Source organism: Protopterus annectens, chromosome 7.part1 (genome assembly GCF_019279795.1).
Source record: "Protopterus annectens isolate FY-2018-M chromosome 7.part1, PAN1.0, whole genome shotgun sequence".
NCBI lineage: Eukaryota > Metazoa > Chordata > Ceratodontiformes > Protopteridae > Protopterus > Protopterus annectens.
Window position 1 is genome coordinate 492,217,939 of NC_056740.1, and position 20,639 is coordinate 492,238,577.

The 20,639-nt window shown below is 39.3% G+C and overlaps 1 protein-coding gene across 1 annotated transcript in view; it reads left to right on the forward strand.

The window, feature by feature from the left end:
* The first annotated feature begins 12,592 nt into the window (after positions 1-12,592).
* The window catches only part of IP6K1 (inositol hexakisphosphate kinase 1), a 429,460-nt gene continuing 421,413 nt past the window's right edge, over positions 12,593-20,639 (forward strand). The window contains exon 1 of the mRNA XM_044078513.1: positions 12,593-12,877. The gene's annotated coding sequence lies outside the window, so the exon portion shown is untranslated. The remainder of the gene's footprint in view (positions 12,878-20,639) is intronic.

Consider the following 20,639-nt stretch of genomic DNA (forward strand, 5'->3'; position numbering starts at 1 on the left):
GATGGGTGTCGTGCCAACTGTCAGTTGCACCTGGAGTAATTCCAGTGCATCATGCTGGCAGACCAGTCTTGAGGTGTGCCTATCCTTAATGAAGATAGAGAATCCACCAGCCTTATTCTTTCCGACCTCATTTTGGGGTCAGAATGTGTGGAATGAGGTATAGCCTGGTAAGGCAGGGGTGCTCTCCACAACCCTGAACCAAGTTTCTGTGACTGCACAGACATTGGCATCTTCCAGTGTAAGGAGAGCCTCCAGTGAGTGCATTTTCAGGTTAAGGCTCCTAGCATTAAGTAGCATGACCTTTGATTTGCCAGAAAACCAGAAATTTAACTTGGAACAGACCAATAATATGAGGTTATTGACATTCTGTGAAATTCTGGACAGTTAAGTTATATGGTAAGGGCCTCTGCTATCAGCCTCACCTATTCTCAAAATGACCCACTCAGAGGTGTTCACAGAAAGTCACTGTAGTTTGTGTGTGACTGGCGGTACTGCTGTCTTTATTTCAAAGAAGTTGACTATAGCTTTTCTAGGGCCAATGAACTGTATACGAGCAACAAGTTGGGAAAATTCAATAAGTCTGTTATTGTTTTCAGCTTCTTCCTATGTGAAATCAGTTTTATATACACATACACACAAAGCATATCTATATATATATATATATATATATATATATATATACACATACACACACATAATATATATATATATATACACACACACACACACACACACATATATATATATATATATATATATATATAGACACATATATATATATATATATATATATAAATTGCTATCTTCTTGAGGTATGGGAAAGCTGGCATGCTGAATTTGTACATCTGACACCAGATTGAAATATGTTGCCATGCTCTGTTTGTTCTTTCATTTGTTTTCTAGTTTCACATCAGACATCTGTCTGTTCTTTGGACTTAGGGCTGTGAAGGTATGTCGTTTAGATGCATGAGAGCAACAAGCTGAAATATATGACTATGGCCATTTGTCGTTTCACTTTCATTCCACACCAGAAGGGAACATGGAAAGCAACTCTTTAGACAGTCATCCCAGACATGATTTATGTACTCACACAAGCGTTTTTAATCTCATTTTATGGATATGAAACTGCAAATCTGACAGCTTTGAACATTACACCTAGTATATCATTTATTTCTTCTTGAAAGAAAAAAAAAAGTTTCTTTCTTTAGTGTAATGTTTTCAGGCCATCATTGGACCAAAGGAAAAACTTTAAAATGCACCTCAGAGAGTTTAGAGCTCCATAGCTTCTAGGTGCCTAGTGGTCAACAGACCCTCCCAACTTGCCTGCAGGGTTACTCTGTTTTTTTTGTTTGTTTTTTTTTGGGGGGGGGGTTGCAAGGCTCTATTAGGGAAGGACAGTCTTGGCTAATTTGGATGTGTTGAAAATGTGTAGGAAAAAGCTGAAGAGTAAGACAAAATGTGAGAACAACAATAAGGTACTCTGGTTCATACCTCTCAACTGCCCAGAATTTTGCTTCGTATTTTTGGTTTGTTCCTCATAAATTTGATGGTTTTCTGGAAAAATCACTGAGGAGTGAAGTCACTAACCAATGACAGATATTTGAGTATCAGACTACATGTTCTTTCGAAAATGCATGCTAACACAAAACCTTTTAGTGTATCAACTTTCTAAGTTTATAAGAGCAATTTTTATTTTATTATTTATTTATTTTATTTTATTTTGCATTTGTTTACCGGGAAGGTCCGACTTTAGTCCATTTTCAGTGGAGGCCCAGGGAGAAAAGCTCCACATAAGTAAAACTACAGTTTCGAAGTATACTGACAGTAATTTGAAGCAAAATCAATATAGTGTCTTACATGACAAACGACACTAAATTTGAATGGTGTAGTTTCAAGACAATAGTTATAACACTTTGGTAGTACATATACAGTGTTTTACATGACAAAAGACAGTAAATTTGTTTAGCATAGTTTCAAGTCAACAGGTATAATACTTAGGATTAATACATATACAGTCTGTTACATGCACTGCAGGGAAACATAGGTAGGGACAAAATACAGAGGTTTTAGAGTTAGATTAAAGGTTTAGTATAAAGTATTTTACTAACCGTGGTCAGTACATGGACAAATCCATGAAGACATTAGGTGAGTCTTCAATTCTTTTTTAAAGTTTTTAGTGTTAGTGATGGATCTTAACTTTTGAGGCAGGGAGTTCCAGATCTTGGCTGCAGTTAGAGTACAGGGAGTCTCCGGCTGCATTTTTACTTCTAATAATGTTAGGTAGTGATTTGTTACTGGCCAACTGTTTGAGTAAAGGCTAAGCAGGTTTTGAAGAGGTGGAGTCTTTTCTGGGTGGTTCAGTATTTGGTAGGCCATAGAAAGTTGGTTGTAAGCCAGTAGATTGGGGAATTCTGGCCAGGAGAGTTTTTGTAGAACGAGGCAATGATGGGATTTGTAATTAGCTTCGATAGCAAATTTTGTAATGTTATTATAGCAACTGTCTAGTGTGTTTATGTCGGATTTCCTTAGGTTAGTAAGAATGGGAGATGCATATAGGAGGGTTGAGAGAAGATGAATTCTAGCAATGGTGACTTTAGAGCTCTTAGTGATGTAATGTTTACAACTATAAAGGTGCCCTAGTTTTTTGTGTACTTTTTTATTGTTTGGGCTAGGTTGTTTATTTCGGGTCGCCACAGCGTAACTCCGGTCCGCTAATGTTTGGTAGTGGATTTTTACGTGCCGAGTTACCAGCCCTGCCGCACAACCTTCAAAGAAGGTACGCCCATTCATGTATGCCTCCACACAGAAGACACTGTAGCTGAGAATCGAACGCGACAATGTCTTGCTGTGAGGCGACAACGCTACCGCAGCACTGTTTGGGCTATGTGTATATCAAATTTCATGCTGTGATCTAAAGTGATTCCAAGTAGTTTGGTGTGGGGTACAAGAATATTTGCTGAGGAGATTATGAATGGAGATAGTGGATCTGGGGTTTTGTTGGGCTTGAGTATTAGTTATGAGTTGGCTAGCCAAAATTCCACTGCAATGAAGGACTGCTGTGTTACCTGTTGGAGTTTATGGAGAGTTGGAGCAACACATATTAGGGTTGAGTCATCAGCGTATTGGAGCAGTTTGGCATGCAGGGTGGCAGTGTGGAGATTGTTAGTAAATAAAGTAAAGGGAAGAGGGCCAACAACTGATCCCCGTTGAACTCCCAAAGTAACAGGCAGCATAGGAGACAGGTTATTTAGCCATTTTAGTGCTTGTTGGTGCTAAGCTAGATAGTCTTGGAACGAAGAAAGAACAGAATCGTTAAATTTGAATTGTGATAGTATGTTTAAGAGTTTATTATGTGATACTGTGTCAAGTGCTTTGGAGAGATCCAGAAAGATGGAAGAGACTAGGTTGCCTTTGCTACAAAGAGGGTTAATGGTATTAATGTAGCTCATTAGGTCAGTGGTTGTACTGTGGTGGGGACAGAATCCATGCTCAGTGTTAAATAAGAGATGGTTATTTAAGAGATAGTTAAGAATTTGAGTATGAATGCATTTTTCAAGAATTTTGGATAGGAGAGATAGAATAGCTATAGGCCGGTAGTTAGGTAAATTGGTTAAGTTACTGCCTTTGTGTAATGGGATGAGGTGAGCTATTTTCCAGTTTTCCATATTGCTGAAGCATGCTATTCAAAAATGGAGCAATTTATGAGAATGGAAACAGGATAGGAAATGGCTTCAGCACCAACTTTAAGACATATAGTATCTGAAGAACGTGTAAAATACAAATCAGGATAAAGTATCCTCTCAAAAAACAAGTAAATCCAAAAGCATATAAAGAGGATACACCACGACAATTGAAGCCAACCAAATAAACTTCAAGAATATTCCAAAAACGAAGTTTATTGAAATAAAAGAGAGCAGTGAGCGCTTTCACGTCCACAGGACGCTTCATCAGACTTAATTATATTTCTCCATTGCACATTTTATATAGTATTAAAGGGGTTCCTATTGGATAGCTACTATAAAAACTTGGATAATATAGCAATAACCCACGCCTGGGTGTGGGTAATGCTGGATTTACCCACGGTTGACCAAACAAAGCCAACCGTGGGTAAATACAGCATTACCCACACACAGAAGTGGGTTATTGCTATTATACCATGACATTATTTAAGAAAAGAAACTATTACTTTTCTTAAATAATGGCATAGAATAATGCCTGTTTACTGCCCTTCCGCAGATGTCTGGCATCCGCGGCAGCTCTGATGTACTGCGCGCCTGCGCAGTACATCAGAGCTGTGGGTAAAAGCAACAGAGAAAGCAAGATCTCCGTTGCTTTTTTATTTCGCTATGTTAAATGGGTTTAACATAGCGAGACAGTTGTAAAAAAAGCAACGGAGATGTCCGTTGCTTATTTTAAAAATGTCTTGCTATGTTAAACCCATTTAACATAGCGAAACAGTAAAAAGCAACGGAGATCTTGCTTTCTCCGTTGCTTTTAAAATTGTCTCGCTATGTTAAATGGGTTTAGCATAGCGAGACAGCTTTAAAATAAGCAACGGAGATCTCCGTTGCTTATTTTAAAGCTGTCTCGCTATGTTAAACCCATTTAACATAGCGAGACAGTGTTTTAAAAGTAGAGTTATACTAATGGAAAAAAGTCCAGGCGACCGGACCTTTTTCCATTAGTATAACTCGATTTACAATGTGCACGCTGGCCAATCAGCGTGCATGTTTTGGGGGGGTCATGGTATAATAAAAAGCTTATTCATTGGTACACATAAAAAAGGAGAGGATAACAATTCACATTCAATAACTACTAAAAAATTACAATATAGACAAAAAGGCCTATATATGAAAAGACATATATATGTATGCACACAAAAACTGTTATTTAATCATAATAAACATAGTTAGGTATATAAATCCATCAGTGTTTAAAAGGCTTATCTATTAAAAATGGTCACAAGGAGACTTTATCATTGAGACCATGACCCCTGTCTGCTGCTAACTTAATTATCCACTTCACTTCCTTCTTTTCTGTATTATTCCGCAAACATCCTAATCTTTCTGTACTGAAAATATGTTCCAGTACAAGTGGAAAACATGTGTGCTATCTCTCTGTAAGACATGATTCGCTAGAGCGTTCGTTTCATTCTCCTTATTAATAGCATAAATATGTTCCCTGATGCGTTCTCTCAATGTTCTGGTGGTCATACCTACATAAAAGCATTGGCATTTCTTACATTGGCCTAAATAAACCACATTCCTACTTTTACAATCCGCATACTTATTAAACTCATACCTCTTTCCTGTGTCTGGATGTATGAATTCATTAGAGTTTTTATATAACGACATTGATTGCAGGTACGACAAGCATGTGTGCCTTTCCTTTGGGAAACTATGCCATCATGTCTACTGTTCTCATAGCATAATAGTCTCTTTAAAGACTTGGTATTCTTATAGCTAAAAGCTGGTCTATCTCCCACTACTTTCATGATATTCTCATCAAGTTGTAGAATATTCCAATGTTTCTTAATAGTGTTAACCACAGAGGTATTGTTGTTAGTGTAAGATATAGCTATCCTTTTCTTATTGTTAGCATGGTTGTACTTACTCCTGGGTAGGGACGTAGTCCTATAAATATAGGGTCTATCCTTTCCTTCACGTTCTATCCTATGTCAATCAATAAGTTCTCTCTTGTGATAGCCTCTGTCTATGAATTCTGCTTCTATATTCCCTATGGCTTCTACAAATACTGAGTCGTCACTAATAATTCTAGAGAAACGCGCAGCTTGATTTCTAACGATATTTTTGTATATGTGTGGAGGATGCATGCTGTCTCTATGGAGTATAGCATTCCTTCTACAATATTCACGAAAAACCTCTGTTGTGAGTCTCCCATTTTCTTTCCTGAGTAAAACATCTAAGAACTCAATTTTCATTTGTGATGTAGTACTAGTCAGCTCTAAAAATGTGGTGGTCCCATTAGCATATGTAATAAACTCCTGAAGGGTAGTTAAATCCCCTCTCCAAATTAAAAACACATCGTCCACAAATCTTCTATAGCATCTAATATACTTGGAATAGATTGCATGTTCTAAAATGTAAGTGGACTCCCAATATGCTAGAACCAGGTTAGCATATGAGTTGGCACATGATGTGCCCATTGCTACACCCTTAACTTGAAGGGAGTAGTTGCTCTGTGATGTAAAAACATTGTTTGAAAGCACCAAATCCAACAGCATAGTAATCATAATAACCTTGTTGTTAGGCATGTCATTATGTAATAAAAACAACCACAAGTATTTTATCCCCACATCATTAGGTATACTCGTGAAAAGAGCTGTGACATCCAAGGTGACCAAGTAATCAGAATCATTTATTTCATTACCTATATTATAATTCGCTAGAATTTCTAGAAAATGTTGAGTATCACGAAGAATGGACATAGTTCTATCTACTATTGGCCTTAGTTGTTTCTCTAAGAAGATCGAAATGCTCTCCATCAACCAGCCCCTACCGGAGACAATTGGTCTAAGTGGAGGACTACTCATGTTCTTGTGTATTTTTGGAAGGCCTCTAAACACTGGAATAAGAGGTTTCTCAACTAAAAAATAATTGTACAGGCTCTCATCTATTATATCACACATGAGCATATCATATAGATCAGCACATCATGTGCCAATTCATATGCTAACCTGGTTCTAGCATATTGGGAGTCCATTTATATTTTAGAACATGCAATCTATTCCAAGTATATTAGATGCTATAGAAGATTTGTGGACAATGTGTTTTTAATTTGGAGAGGGGATTTAACTACCCTTCAGGAGTTTATTACATATGCTAATGGGACCACCACATTTTTAGAGCTGACTAGTACTACATCACAAATGAAAATTGAGTTCTTAGATGTTTTACTCAGGAAAGAAAATGTGAGACTCACAACAGAGGTTTTTCGTAAATCTTGTAGAAGGAATGCTATACTCCATAGAGACAGCATGCATCCTCCACACATATACAAAAATATCGTTAGAAATCAAGCCGCGCGTTTCTCCAGAATTATTAGTGACGACTCAGTATTTGTAGAAGCCATAGGGAATATAGAAGCAGAATTCATAGATAGAGGCTATCACAAGAGAGAACTTATTGATTTACATAGGATAGAACGTGAAGGAAAGGATAGACCCTATATTTATAGGACTACGTCCCTACCCAGGAGTAAGTACAACCATGCTAACAATAAGAAAAGGATAGCTATATCTTACACTAACAACAATACCTCTGTGGTTAACACTATTAAGAAACATTGGAATATTCTACAACTTGATGAGAATATCATGAAAGTAGTGGGAGACAGACCAGCTTTTAGTTATAAGAATACCAAGTCTTTAAAGAGACTATTATGCTATGAGAACAGTAGACATGAAGGCATAGTTTCACAAAGGAAAGGCACACATGCTTGTCGTACCTGCAATCAATGTAGTTATATAAAAAACTCTAATGAATTCATACATACAGACACAGGAAAGAGGTACGAGTTTAATAAGTATGCAGATTGCAAATGTAGGAATGTGGTTTATTTAGGCCAATGTAAGAAATGCCAGTGCTTTTATGTAGGTATGACCACCAGAACATTGAGAGAACGCATCAGGGAACATATTTATGCTATTAATAAGGAGAATGAAACGAACGCTCTAACGAATCATGTCTTACAGAGAGATAGCACACGTTTTCCACTTTTTAGTACTGGAACGTATTTTCAGTACAGAAAGATTAGGATGTTTGCGGAATAATACAGAAAAGAAGGAAGTGAAGTGGATAATTAAGTTAGCAGCAGACAGGGGTCATGGTCTCAATGATAAAGTCTCCTTGAGACCATTTTTAATAGATAAGCCTTTTAAACACTGATGGATTTATATACCTAACTATGTTTATTATGATTAAATAACAGTTTTTGTGTGCACACATATATATGTATTTTTATATATAGGCCTTTTTGTCTATATTGTAATTTTTTAGTAGTTATTGAATGTGAATTGTTATCCTCTCCTTTTTTATGTGTACCAATGAATAAGCTTTTTATTATCCAAGTTTTTATAGTAGCTATCTAATAGGAACCCCTTTAATACTATATAAAATGTGCAATGGAGAAATATAATTAAGTCTGATGAAGCGTCCTGTGGACGTGAAAGCGCTCACTGTTCTCTTTTATTTCAATAAACTTCATTTTTGGAATATTCTTGAAGTTTATTTGGTTGGCTTCGATTGTCGTGGTGTATCCTCTTTATATGCTTTTGGACCAACTTTAAGATAGCCTGTGGGTAGGTTATCAGTGGCTAAGGTTTTTGGTTTGAGCTTATTGAAGAGTTTTTTATAGTAGCAGTAGGGACTGGTTGAAAGAAGAAGATGTTGGGATTATGTGAGGGTGAAGAATAGGTGGAAGGAGGTGATGGGCAGTTGCTATTTGTAAGAGCAAGTATAGATTCGGTGAAAATTTGTTGAATTATGTACTATGTTCTCTGTATTGTTGATTAGTGTGGGGGAAGGAGTAGTTACTTGTCCTGGTTTAAGGATCGGCTTTATAGCTGACCAGAACTTTTTGGGTTTTGTGTGGTATTTTTGTTGGATGTTGTTATACTGGTCTTTTTTGTCTTGTCTGATAGCTTTTTTGGCTTTGTTTCTTAGTTCCAGATATATGTGTAGATTTTGTATGGTTTTATTATTAATCCAGTTTTCCCAGGCCCTGTCTCTTGTCTGTAGTAGAGCGCTTGTCTCTTTTGTTAACCAGGGGTATATTTGGATTTTACTGTGATTGTTCTGGGGGGAGCTAATTTGTTTAGGATGTTGAGGAAGGTGGAATGAAAGTATTCTACTGCGGCATCTAGAGGGAGATATTTAAGAGGGGGGGCCCACTTGCATTGTCTCAGTGTGGATAAGAATTTTAGGTGATTAAAATTTCTTTTCCTTCTGATTTGGTGATAAGAGGTGAGTTTTTCAAAATTAATTCTGTGCCGAAATACAAAGGTATGGTTGTGGTCACTGAGGCTGTCTGGGAGACGGCCAGAGAGTAGTGAGTGAGTGAGGTGGTTTGTCTACCTTGGAGGTGTTTTGGATCATTTGGGAGAAGCCATAGAGGGTAATATGATTTGTGAGGTTGACAGAGAGCTGCAGGAGTTCCAGTCTATGTTAAAGTCACCCTTTATTAATATTTCCTGTTGTAGAGATTTTGATGTCCAGTTTAGGATGTGTGCAAGGATAGGATGCACCAATGATATTTAGGTGTTTTTTGGTGTTAAGTATTAGTTTAGTTATCAGTAATTCAGTATGCTTAAAATCTGTGGTGGCTATGTCAATAGTTTCAAGGGAGAGGTTGTTTTTAAATAGTATAGCTATGCCACCGCCTCTTTCATTCTTTCTGTCTTGTCTATATATATTTTATCCTGATGGTATTATTTCATTGTCAATTATTTCTGACTTTACTGATGTTTCAGTAATTAAAACAAAGTCAGGTGACTACAGTGAAAGTGTGGCATGAAGTTCTTGTACCTTGTTAAGAACACTTCTAAGGTTTATGTTTAGAGTAAGTAAGTCAGAACCTTTTCTGATGAGGTTCGGGGGAGATTGATGCTGGGAAGCAGGTTGGGAGTTCTGTTGGGGTATCTTCGTATGGATGGTATAGGGGCCAGGGTGGGGGTGTCCACAGACCATTAGTTGCGATGCTATATGGACCAATATTTTTATGTACGTATGTATAAATTTGTCATAATTCATAGAGATGTGATGAAGTGAGGGTTGGTTAGGGAGAATAAAAAGTGCAGCTAGTTTAATGCTATCAGTATTTCAGTTAGTTGTAGAAACTGCCAGTGAGGTGGGTTGTTCTTGAGATAGTGAGGGCAGTGTGGATGTAGGATGAGGTCTTGAATTGTAAAGTTCATTATGGTAGGATGTTAGATGAGCTGCCAAAGTTAATAATAACACAGTTGAGAGATAGTATGGCAGCATATTTTTAACTGAAATGAAAGGATGTGTGTGTGTGTGTGTGTGTGTGTGTGTGTGTGTGTGTGTGTGTGTGTGTGTGTATGTGTATATATATGGATGTAGTATGTGAGTGTATATAGTGTGGTACTGTGAGTTGTGGTTAACCTGTGTTAGTAGGTTGTTGAAAGAACAGTTTGAATTGTGATGGTGACTGTTGCAGTGTTGGTCTGAGTGTGATGATAGGTTATGGGCTAAAGGGACAAGATAATTGAGAGGGCTGGGCTGTAGAGAGCAGGGTGTGTATTGATTGGCTGTTGGAGGGAAATGGGTGTGGCTCTATACAGATAAATCCATGGAAAGTGGGGGTGGGTAGGATTGGGGGTAGAGTAGGAGAGTGGAGTGAGGGCGAACGGAGCGGGTTGAACTGAGAGTCCGTAATTTACAAGAGTTGCTCCCAAAAACACTATCAGTAAGTTAGAAATGCTAACACTGTATTGCAAGAGATGATTCCACTGAAATCAAGGGCATTCACAATGAAAAACAGTACAAAACTGCACTTATTATATTTTGTTTGTACTAAAGTTAGCTTTAAATCTGTGCTTTTGAAACTTAATTACCAGGAGAGCTTAACATGACTAGGTTTTAGCTGAAGATAAAGTCTAGTGACCATAGTGGTTAACAGCGCTCTACACACTATGATAATATGTTTTGGAAACAGGACAGCTAGAGTTACAGACCCATGGGATCAGCTGGGAAGCAGGTGATAATTTTAAAAGAAGGGCTTCAGTTTCACAGCTACTGGTGCTAATGCAGATAGTGAAGCTCCAGGGGAGCTAGTTTAGCTAACAGATCACTTCGGTGATGAGCAGCGGGTTAAACAATTGCCAACAAATTTAACAGAACAGCAAGGAACATACTTTAGTTTAAAAAAAGGGAGTAGATGCTTGAGGTTGGAAAGAATACGTAGCGCATAAACCGTGCCTTATAACACAAACATGGTCTGACAGGGCTGTGAGTAAATGCAGTTGCCTTGGAACCTACAAAGAAGGGAAACAGAGGGACAGTTAAGTGCTTTGGTGTACTGTAACCAATACAGGTAAATAGGTTAATATAACGGTGTGGAAAGTGAAAAAAAAAAAGAAATAAAGAAAAAAGAGGGGACTGAGCAGGAAGGCGAGGGAAGAGGAAGAGAGAAAAACAATGGAGACTGCACTAGTAAGGTGAACTGGAAGGGAGTAGCAAAGATACATAAAGGAAAGTAGAGACGAGTATACCAGCTAGGCAAACAATGGCAGTTAGTCACAATTAGTTAATCATAGCATATAAATAAGACTCCCAACGACCTTAAAACACCAACATATCATACATTATCTTGTGTCAAAGAACAGCACTAGTACATAGACTGATATGTGCTTTGCAGTCGATCTCACCACATAAGGTGAAGTTATACACTTTCTCTACTTACGTTGGGAAGTAAGTAGGAATTTTTAAAATCTCTCCCTGTTTTGGGGCGTCTTGTCCCACCATTATTTTGGCTTTGCCCAGATTTCTTGTGCTAACAGATTGGGAGGAATGCTCTGGTTGGTATAAGGACATATGGATGGGATGAAAATGGGGGATGTGCCATCGGGATAGTATATAGCGGGGTTGAGATTCCTATTTAACTCTCTAACTAGTGCTTTATATCATCTAAGGCTGCCCATACAATCTCTGTATATAATACTTTAAGAGCATCGCTTCTGGTCAGGGCTAGCACAGGGAAGTGGCTACCCCAAGAAAGAAGTGTGGGTGGCTTACTTTTCAGGAAATGGAAGGATGCTAAGGTGGGAACCCTAGACTTCACAATTATGAATCTCCAACCATAGCTCTCAATCAGTCGGGGACAAATCACAACAGAACCAGGGACAAATACAGAAATAAAGGGGCAATCAGGGGCACTTTTAAAATATTAGTACCCTTAACCTGAGACATTCACCAATGAGTGAATTAATATACATTTTCTGAAATAAAAGAAATTTATAACTGTAATTATTGTCATTATATATATTGACTGCAATTCAGCACCTTTTTTTTTTTCTAAAAGTCGCCAGAGGAATTAATAAGGGCAAAGCCAGAATCTGAGTAAAAATCAGGGCAGTTGAGATTTATGTAACAGAAACCAGGGAAGACAGCAAGTCTACGACACTCAGTCTTGCGGTCTGCAGTACCTTTTTATTATTTCTTCAAAGTCCTTTCCTGTGCAAATTTTCTTGCGTAAAGAAGGAAAGAGAAAAACCTCAAAGCTAAATGCCTATGAGACACGTCACTCTTTCCTTTGCGCTGCTGTCACTCATTCAGAGGTCACGATGATGCTCGTTACCTTGGCAGCTCCTCCGGGTTGGCACCAGCCATCCCCGCCCCCCTGCTCTTCTAACCCGATCAAAAACGGCGGGTGCATCGTTCTTCTACTTCTATTGGTCACAATCGTGCAGGGAGGGCGGAGCCCCACCTCACCTACCCTGCGGCTTGCTTTGACGTTCCATCATCCGCAGGCTCTCGAGTCACGTAGCAGCTGGCGAGGTCTTTAGCCAATAAGAGCCCTGCATTCAGGCTGAGAACGGCACGTGGCCTGGGGTATCGGCCTGGGCACTGGTCTCCGCCCCCAGCCTGCGCGCGTCACATTCTTCAGGTCGAGACTACTTAGGGGGTGTTTATTTTTAACGCGGAAGGAGAGCTGATATTTTTCTAAAGAGGAGTACCGGTGGTTGGACTGTATGTTGGCTACACGTTCCTTTTTGTTTTGTCTGTAATACCGTGACTGGCCCCTTTTCCCTAGTACATTTCCGGCCCAGGTTGATTCCTCCCCTTTGGTTTCAAGATCAAGACTAAGTAAGCTACAGGCCAAATCGGACAGTTGGAGGGTGAGTGCTGCTCCTTGCCCGCAGGGTTCTGCTTTTTTTTTTTTTGGGGGGGGGGGGGTGCAGGGCTCCATTAGGGTAGAACCCGTTATGGAGAGCACGATCAGAATGTTTTCTGCCATTCTACTGATTATTGTGCAAATTGGGTAGCAATGCTACTTCCTCTGCGTGCCTGTGGAGACCCCATGGCTGTACCAGTATTTAGTGGTGGATATATGGAGAGACACTATCAAGAGTCTGCTATTACAAACGCGATAGTTTATGAGCTCAGGGATAAACGTCTAGCTCAAGGTTGCTGCTAAGTCCTGTTCCATTGATTGTTTTCCTTGCCTGAATGCAAAGCATATTGGTAGCAAAAAGGCTTTTACGATCTAAGCTGCAATAGGGGAATATTGTTAGAAAATGTTATGCCTAGTAATGCAAGCACGTTCTGTATACATAAAAAGTAATGTTTTATTCTATAATTCGCAATATGTGGCTAATAAGTAATTAAAATAGCATCCGGAGAGCAGGATGAGCCACCATGACTGACACTGCATTTAATTTTTCTTCTGTTAGTCTCATACCTACAAAATGTACATTTTATGCATGATTTCTTTATTGATTAGTTGCCTTACTGTTTTAAAATATTAATTTTCTTAGTAGCATTGAGCAAGGCAGGTGACAGATGCACACTGCTTTAATGGAAAGATATGCTTTATAAAATTGTACCTCCTTTCTCCACATTGCATCTGGTTCTTTTCTTGTCTCACATCCCTGCTGTTTGTACTGTGGTTTGCCTTGGCTCCCTAATAAGTTATGGCTTATGTAATACACCTTCAATACCTTTTCTTTCAGCTTTCCTGTTGGTATGAAAACGCATTTTCCAGCCACTCCAACTGCTCTAGTCTGATATTTTTTATTAAACCTAACTGAAACTAAAGATGACTTATACATGTACATTTTTAGTAAATGTTTATTTCCATTCCATATTTTTTTTACTGTGTAACTTTTATTTTAGTTGGTACTGACTGCAGGAGGATCTAGTGCCCCTCAATCTCTTGACACCGTCTCACAACTGTAATTCAGCAAAGTAGGGATGCTTGTAGTATTCCCAAAATAAGGGCTGAAAACTTGAAACAATAGCTTTTATTGAAAATTCTACTTGCCACCTTTTACTTTGGGGGGGGGGGGGGCAGTAAAAACATTGCCTTTTTGATTGTGTAGACTGGGATAGTGACATACCATGAACTGCCTGCATTTCATTAGTTCAGTTTTTGGGTATCATTTAAAACTATGTTTTGCTTTCTAAAGTACACTTTATTTTAGGAAATGTTGCATTGCAAGTTTTTTTTTGTTTTTATGCTTTGTGCGGCAGTAGCTTTTGTTCCTTCTCAGCCTCCAAATAGTGACAGAATCTGATCCTAGTAGTAAAAATGTGTTTTCATTGTACCAGGTGGACTTTTTAAAGTGGGTCTGCATTTTAATCAAAGCTGTGAAAGGTCATTAAGTATATTTAATAGGAATTAACAATGTGCATTATGATATGGCAGTCCATTTCTCTATAAGGATTAGATTTTTTTTTTCATTTTAATAACTGTAACTTTGTACTACTGATGAACTACTGAGGCAATAGTAGTTTGTGATGAACTACTGAGGCAAGGCCAACTATCTGGCGGTGTAAACCTTGGCTCAAGATGATTGTCCCTGTTGAAGTGACACCCTGACCCCATGTGCGAAAATGTGGTAAAAGAGGTTGAGGATGGATGGATGGAACTGTAACTTTGTCATTAGTGACAGGAATAAATGCGCCTGACTTTATCTGAAGTATAAAAATAAATCTATCTTTGTCATTGCTGATGTTTGTTGTTAATTGGATCATTTCACCAAGCACAAGTACCTCTTTACAGGGGTACCCAAGAACCACTGTCTGATTATATTGTATTCAGTTACTTGGTACAAAAGTGGGGAGTCAAACTCTGGACTAAAAGCTGGAGCTCGTCAGCAGTTCATTGCAGTGTTCTTGTCTGATTGAAATTGTATTTACAATGGCATTCTTCCAAGCTTTACACAAATTGAGTCTGTAATTCCTTTTGTATAAATATTATGTTGAGCATTTAATCCACTTATTTGTAGTTTAGGAATTTACATGAGTAAAATGGAGGCTTTGTCCCAAAATCACTGTTGCAGCATTTAGAGGAGTCCCCTACACACTGTTATAATCTTTACTTTGATCCCTTCACCGTGGGCATATTATTGCTTTGTTTGTGTCTTTCGGCTTTTCCCGGTTAGGGGTCGCCACAGCGGAACTCTAGTCCGCTAATGATTGGTAGTTGATTTTTACGTACCGGCTTGCCAGGCCTGACACACAACCTTCAACGAAGGTACGCCCATTCACGCATGTCTCCACGCAGGAGACGCTCTAGCCGAGAATCGAACCGGACAGCATCTTACTGTGAGGCGACAACGCTACCGCAGCACCACCACCGCGGGTTGGGCATATTATTGCTTAAGGAACTTAATTATTCGATTTGTGAATTTTCTTATTTCATTTAAATGAGGATGGTGGGGCAGAGTCCTCCATAACGTACATTAAAAAGAATGCACACATGCAAGTGTTGTATGAGAACATTTGTTGAAAACCTGTGAAAACAGTATAAAATGCATAGGTTTATAGGTTGGTACTAGGCTATCGGCCCTAGGGCCTATGCAAGCCTAGCTATTGTGTAGCACCCCTATATTGTATTTGTGAAGCACCTCTGCTGGTGGAGGTGGTGTTCTACCCCCCCCCCCCATGCCAAGGAGTTTTAGGACATGTTCTGCATCATGGAATGCAGGCATAAATTAGTGGGATTACCATGGCTGGTACTCGTACCTCTCAACCTCTTAGAGCAAGAAATCTAGCCAGAGCCAGAAATAGGAAAACATTTTTAAATATTGCTCTTGTGAAGTTAGAAAGTTGAGAGATTAATATGTTTTAGATTAACACAAATTTTCTGAAGGATATGAAGTCTGAAATTCAATTGTCTGCGATTATTTTCTGACTTCAGTCCTCGGTGATTTGCCATTGACTTTCCAGAAAACCACAATTTTATGAAAAATAGACTAAAATATAAGGTGAAAATCTGGACAGTTGAGAGGTATGCTGGCACTTTGTAGCTCAAAATGCACAGTGATGTAGTTTTCCCATGTGTTGCTTGCATTCTTCACTGCTGCATTTTTAACATAATTTCTTACAGGTAAAATAGGCCAACTGTTATGGGGAGTTCTGAGTGGGATTCATGAACCCTTTATATCTACTGTAAACCCTTTTCATTTAGTGCTTTTGCTGTGTGTAAGGGGTGCCACATTCCTGACATATATAAAACCCCCCCCCCCCACACACACACACACACACCTTTTGTGTTTTTTTGCGGTACTTGTGTATTATCACAACCACATTTTAGCATCCGTGAAATGTGGATACTGCAAGTGACAGCAGTGCATGTAACACTGATAGCTGATGTTCAAAGTTTTTTCAATTGTCTGATTACACTGCTTAAGTCTGAGGAACATAGTAAGCTGTAATCAGAGGCAGCTACTTTCTGTCAGCAGCTTCACACTGCATTCCTTTGCGATGTAGCATTGATGCCCTTGCAAGCAGCTGCCATCATTCTTGTCGTGTGTTCCCTGTCACCTTCACTGCTTAAATCAAGCAATGATGAGCACTGCTCAGATGGCAGGAACTTAATGCAACATATCAGAAATCATACACAGCTGGAGAAGGAGCATGCATTTGGAAAGTAAAAAAAACACACACTTTCCTTGTGGAAGTCTGTTCTGTGTTTCAGGCCGATGAGGTCTGAAAACAAACGCACGCCATTATTTACTGACAGTAAGAGTGTAGGGTGAGTCGGATACCGATGAGTTTGCGAGGGCTATTTTAAAAATATGAGGCAGAAATGGGACACTGCAGAGGTAACCTGTCCCTAAATGTGTGCAAGGGACTGGGGACACAGACATGTTAGAAAATAAAAAAAAAACATAAACCACTACATGCGAAGTGCAGGAAACGACTGTAGCCCAGTCATCTCTTCTGCTGTGCGTGTCCTTAATAGTACATCACGTCTGTGAACTGTAACCCACACAAGATAGGGACACAATTTCAAAGCTGCTGTTAGACCTTTTGTAGTAATTGGAGCCTCAAACCGCTACTTAAACTTTCCATTTGTCCGCATGATAGCAGCCATGACAATGAAAGCATGCGTCTGTAATGCACGCAAATCAGGAAGAGTATTTCTTACAATTTCTCTCTTCCTGAAAGTAATGCAAACTTTTTTCTCGGCAATAAGGACTTTGTGTAGCACCTTTCAGTGTTTCCTGCACTCATAACAGTTGAAGTATGTCGATTTTGCGACTGCTAAAATGTGGTTGCGATAATATGCAAGCACCTTTTTTGCCTCCCCTTACTGCTGCATGAATGTCCAGACTTCAGTTAGACAGTATTACCATCAAGGATTAGCACAGCAGATCCCTTAAAATGTAGTGTGCAGATTTTGACTTGCAAATTAAAAATAAACTATTGAAAGTTGGCAGATGTTTCTTTCATGGGCATAGGCTTTCAACATTTGTTTAGGAGTATAATTCATTGTATTTGTTTATAAATTGATTGAACTCTATAGGACATTAGCACAGTTCATCATTGAAACCGCATGTCTGCTGCTCTCCCCCCCATGCGGGATTTTATAATGTGATAATATTTTATATTGGGATTCATTTTCTTCTTAAGGTCATATACGCAGTGTGCAGGCAACAGTTGACTGACATAATTATACACTGCAGTGACAGTTATAATGGCAGTAGCCGGTTTTCTTAAGCCTTCAGTCCCAGTCTTAAATATTACCAAATTCCGAATGCTGTGATGTGATTTCAATGTGTGACTAGATTTTTTTCCTTATTTTATTTAGCAGTAGTAAAGAATGCAGAGGGACTGTCTAAGCTATATTAATGGGTCTATATCAGCATATCGAATGCTGAAAATGCCAAAAGTAATTTAATCAAACTGAAATATTTGAAATCTCAAAACAGCGAACTGACGGAACATCGATTTCTTTCCCAGGGAAAGAAATCAATGTTCGTGCAAAAAAAAGTTTTTCCAATACTTTAAACACTGACGCTGTGTCCCTCACACCCCCTACTTAAATATACCAACTCCGAGACTGCAGCACAGTGGAGGAAATGGCAAACTCTGATGACGACCCTCCTGTTCTTTCCCTGGGAAAGAAATCAATGTTCCGTCAGTTCGCTCTTCTGAGATTTTGAACATTTCAGTTCGATTAAATTAAATTTGGCATTTTCAACATTCGAAATGCTTATAGGAACCCATATTAATAATGGGATCATATGCGTTTGCTAGCTTAACATCTAGAAGCTGCCCCTGTCTGTAAGGGATACAGGTGACAAGCCAGGGGTAAAGTTGTGATTTCCCATCCATTGGTCAAAACTTTGTTTGAATAGGCTTTGGGGAAGAACTCTGCTTCACTTGAAAGAGTCTTTTGCAAAAAGTGGTAATGTCTGACACACACACCTGCCCCTCCAACATGTGGTGTTTGTCACAGAAGAGGTTTAGATCGTTAGATTGGATAATTTTAGTGCAATTTTGTGAATGTGTAGTAGATCCATCAGGGCTGTATTGGAGAATGCCTTACAGGTTGGGCATAGGTCACCCCTCTGTCTGTAGGGGACAGAGTACTGGGACAAGGCTTTGAGGTGGTCCACATAAGACGTGTTATTTATACCCTGTATTCTTTTAGTGCAAAATCTCTTTGGCCACTCCAGCTGTTACAAATGCCTGGTCAGGGACATGCTGAAAGAAGCATCTGTTGTTGGTCTAATGAGGACCGAGTATGGTAGGGCTATGAGCTCCTTAGATTTGTTTGCCACATCCTTACTTGTAAGCTGGGCCACATGGAATTATTTTCTTACCACCACCGACACATTGTGATTAAAGTTCAGGTTACTGTCAACCTGAGTTCCCAATCCTTGATCACTGGGTCTCCTCTTAGGGAAGATTTGCCAGTGTTTTAATTTGTAGGGGTGATTGTCTTCCCAAAGGGTATGTTTATGCATTTTTTTGCATTGAGTTTTAGGCTATGGGTCTTGTGCTAGTTAGTTGTCTGTGTCAGACCCTTTTAGAGGATATCTACATCTCTGGGGGGGGGGGGGGTATTAGTTGACTGCAACCATCTTGCAGTCATCAGCAGATTTGGTCAGACAAAGGCTGTCTGCGTTTGGCTTGACATCAGAGAAGTATATTCCAAGCAGGAGAGGTCCTACTACCAATCCCTGGATGACACCAGTGACCAAGGTGGAGTCCCCCACCCTAACTTTGTGTCATATCATTGAAACATTTGGTTGCCCATTGGGTGACATAGGGATTTATACCCAAGTTTGTGAGTTTGTCTGTAATACTGAATGAGGTATTGTCGTATGGCTTTGCCAGGTGGAGGTAGGCAGTATGCACAGTTTTTCTCACATCCATGGCTCTTGAGACCCTTTCAAAGAAGTCCACCAAGTTTGGTATGTATGACCTGCCCTTGACAAAACTGAACTGGGATCGGTCCAGTGTTTGAAGATTTACTATGTCTTCATTTATTAGGTCCATGATAATTCTTTACATGGTTTTGCATATAAGATTAGTCAAACGTATGGGTGTGTGATTCTTTGGTTCTGTTGGTGGTTCCCCTTTCTGTAGAGGGATGACTGTTGTAGTTCTCCAGTCCCTATGGGCAAAGCCTGTCAGGGGGCAGTGGTCGAATAGAGATTCTAGTGGACCTGACAATGTTTCAATCTGTTTAGGAGACATCCTGGGATATTATCAGGGCCCACTGATGCAGTGTTTTTTAACTTTTGGAGTGCATTGGGGACCTGTTCTTTAGTAGTAGTTGGGGAAAAATGGTAGAGTGTTTCCTAGGGCTAACTGGGGGCAGTAGAGGGTTGAAACTGAAGCTAAAGTTACTGGTATGGAGGACTTGGAATTTCTTTATAGGAGGTAGTTAGCCTTGGAAAAGTACTTAATGGTTCTGGTATTTGCTGGAAGTTCAGGCTTTATATTTATTTAAAGGGTGACTGCTTTGTTTTCTGACCAGAGAGAACATCGCATGGGGGAGCTGTGAGAACATTACATGGGGCATGCAATATTTCCTTCATATTTGTGAGTACCAGATCCAGAATACCCATACTCCTAGTAGGTATGTGGACTATACACCCCAGGGGTTTTTCTTTTAGCCTGCATGATAGTGGTTGTGTATGCATCCCAGTTTATGGTGGTATACTTAACAAATCACCCACGAATATGATGTTGGGCTGAGTGGTGAGCGCCTCCATTACATGGAATGGTTACACTGGGATATAGACTGCGACCTGTTCCTAGTAAGGATATAGTATGTAATGATGATTTGTCCAATATCAGAAAGCCTAATGGGGTCAGGTGCAGACCATCTTGGGCAAAGCAGTGTGGTGAAGTCAACAAATATTGGATCCCTTTAGAATGACACCAGTAGCTAAGTGAATTGTTAGTTATCTTCTGTTTATATTCTGCATCATCAGTGGAGAAGGTAAAATGCTGCTCAGTGCTAGGTTCATACCTGCCTGGGACAAACATTCTGAAAGTTCTATTATGTCTCTCTTCATATAGTCCAGGGCAGTGGTTCCCAAACTTTTATGGGCCGAGACCCATTTTTGAAAATACGTATCTAATGTTGTTAATCTTCTTCCCATTCAACACTGATGGGTTATTGGTTCTGTC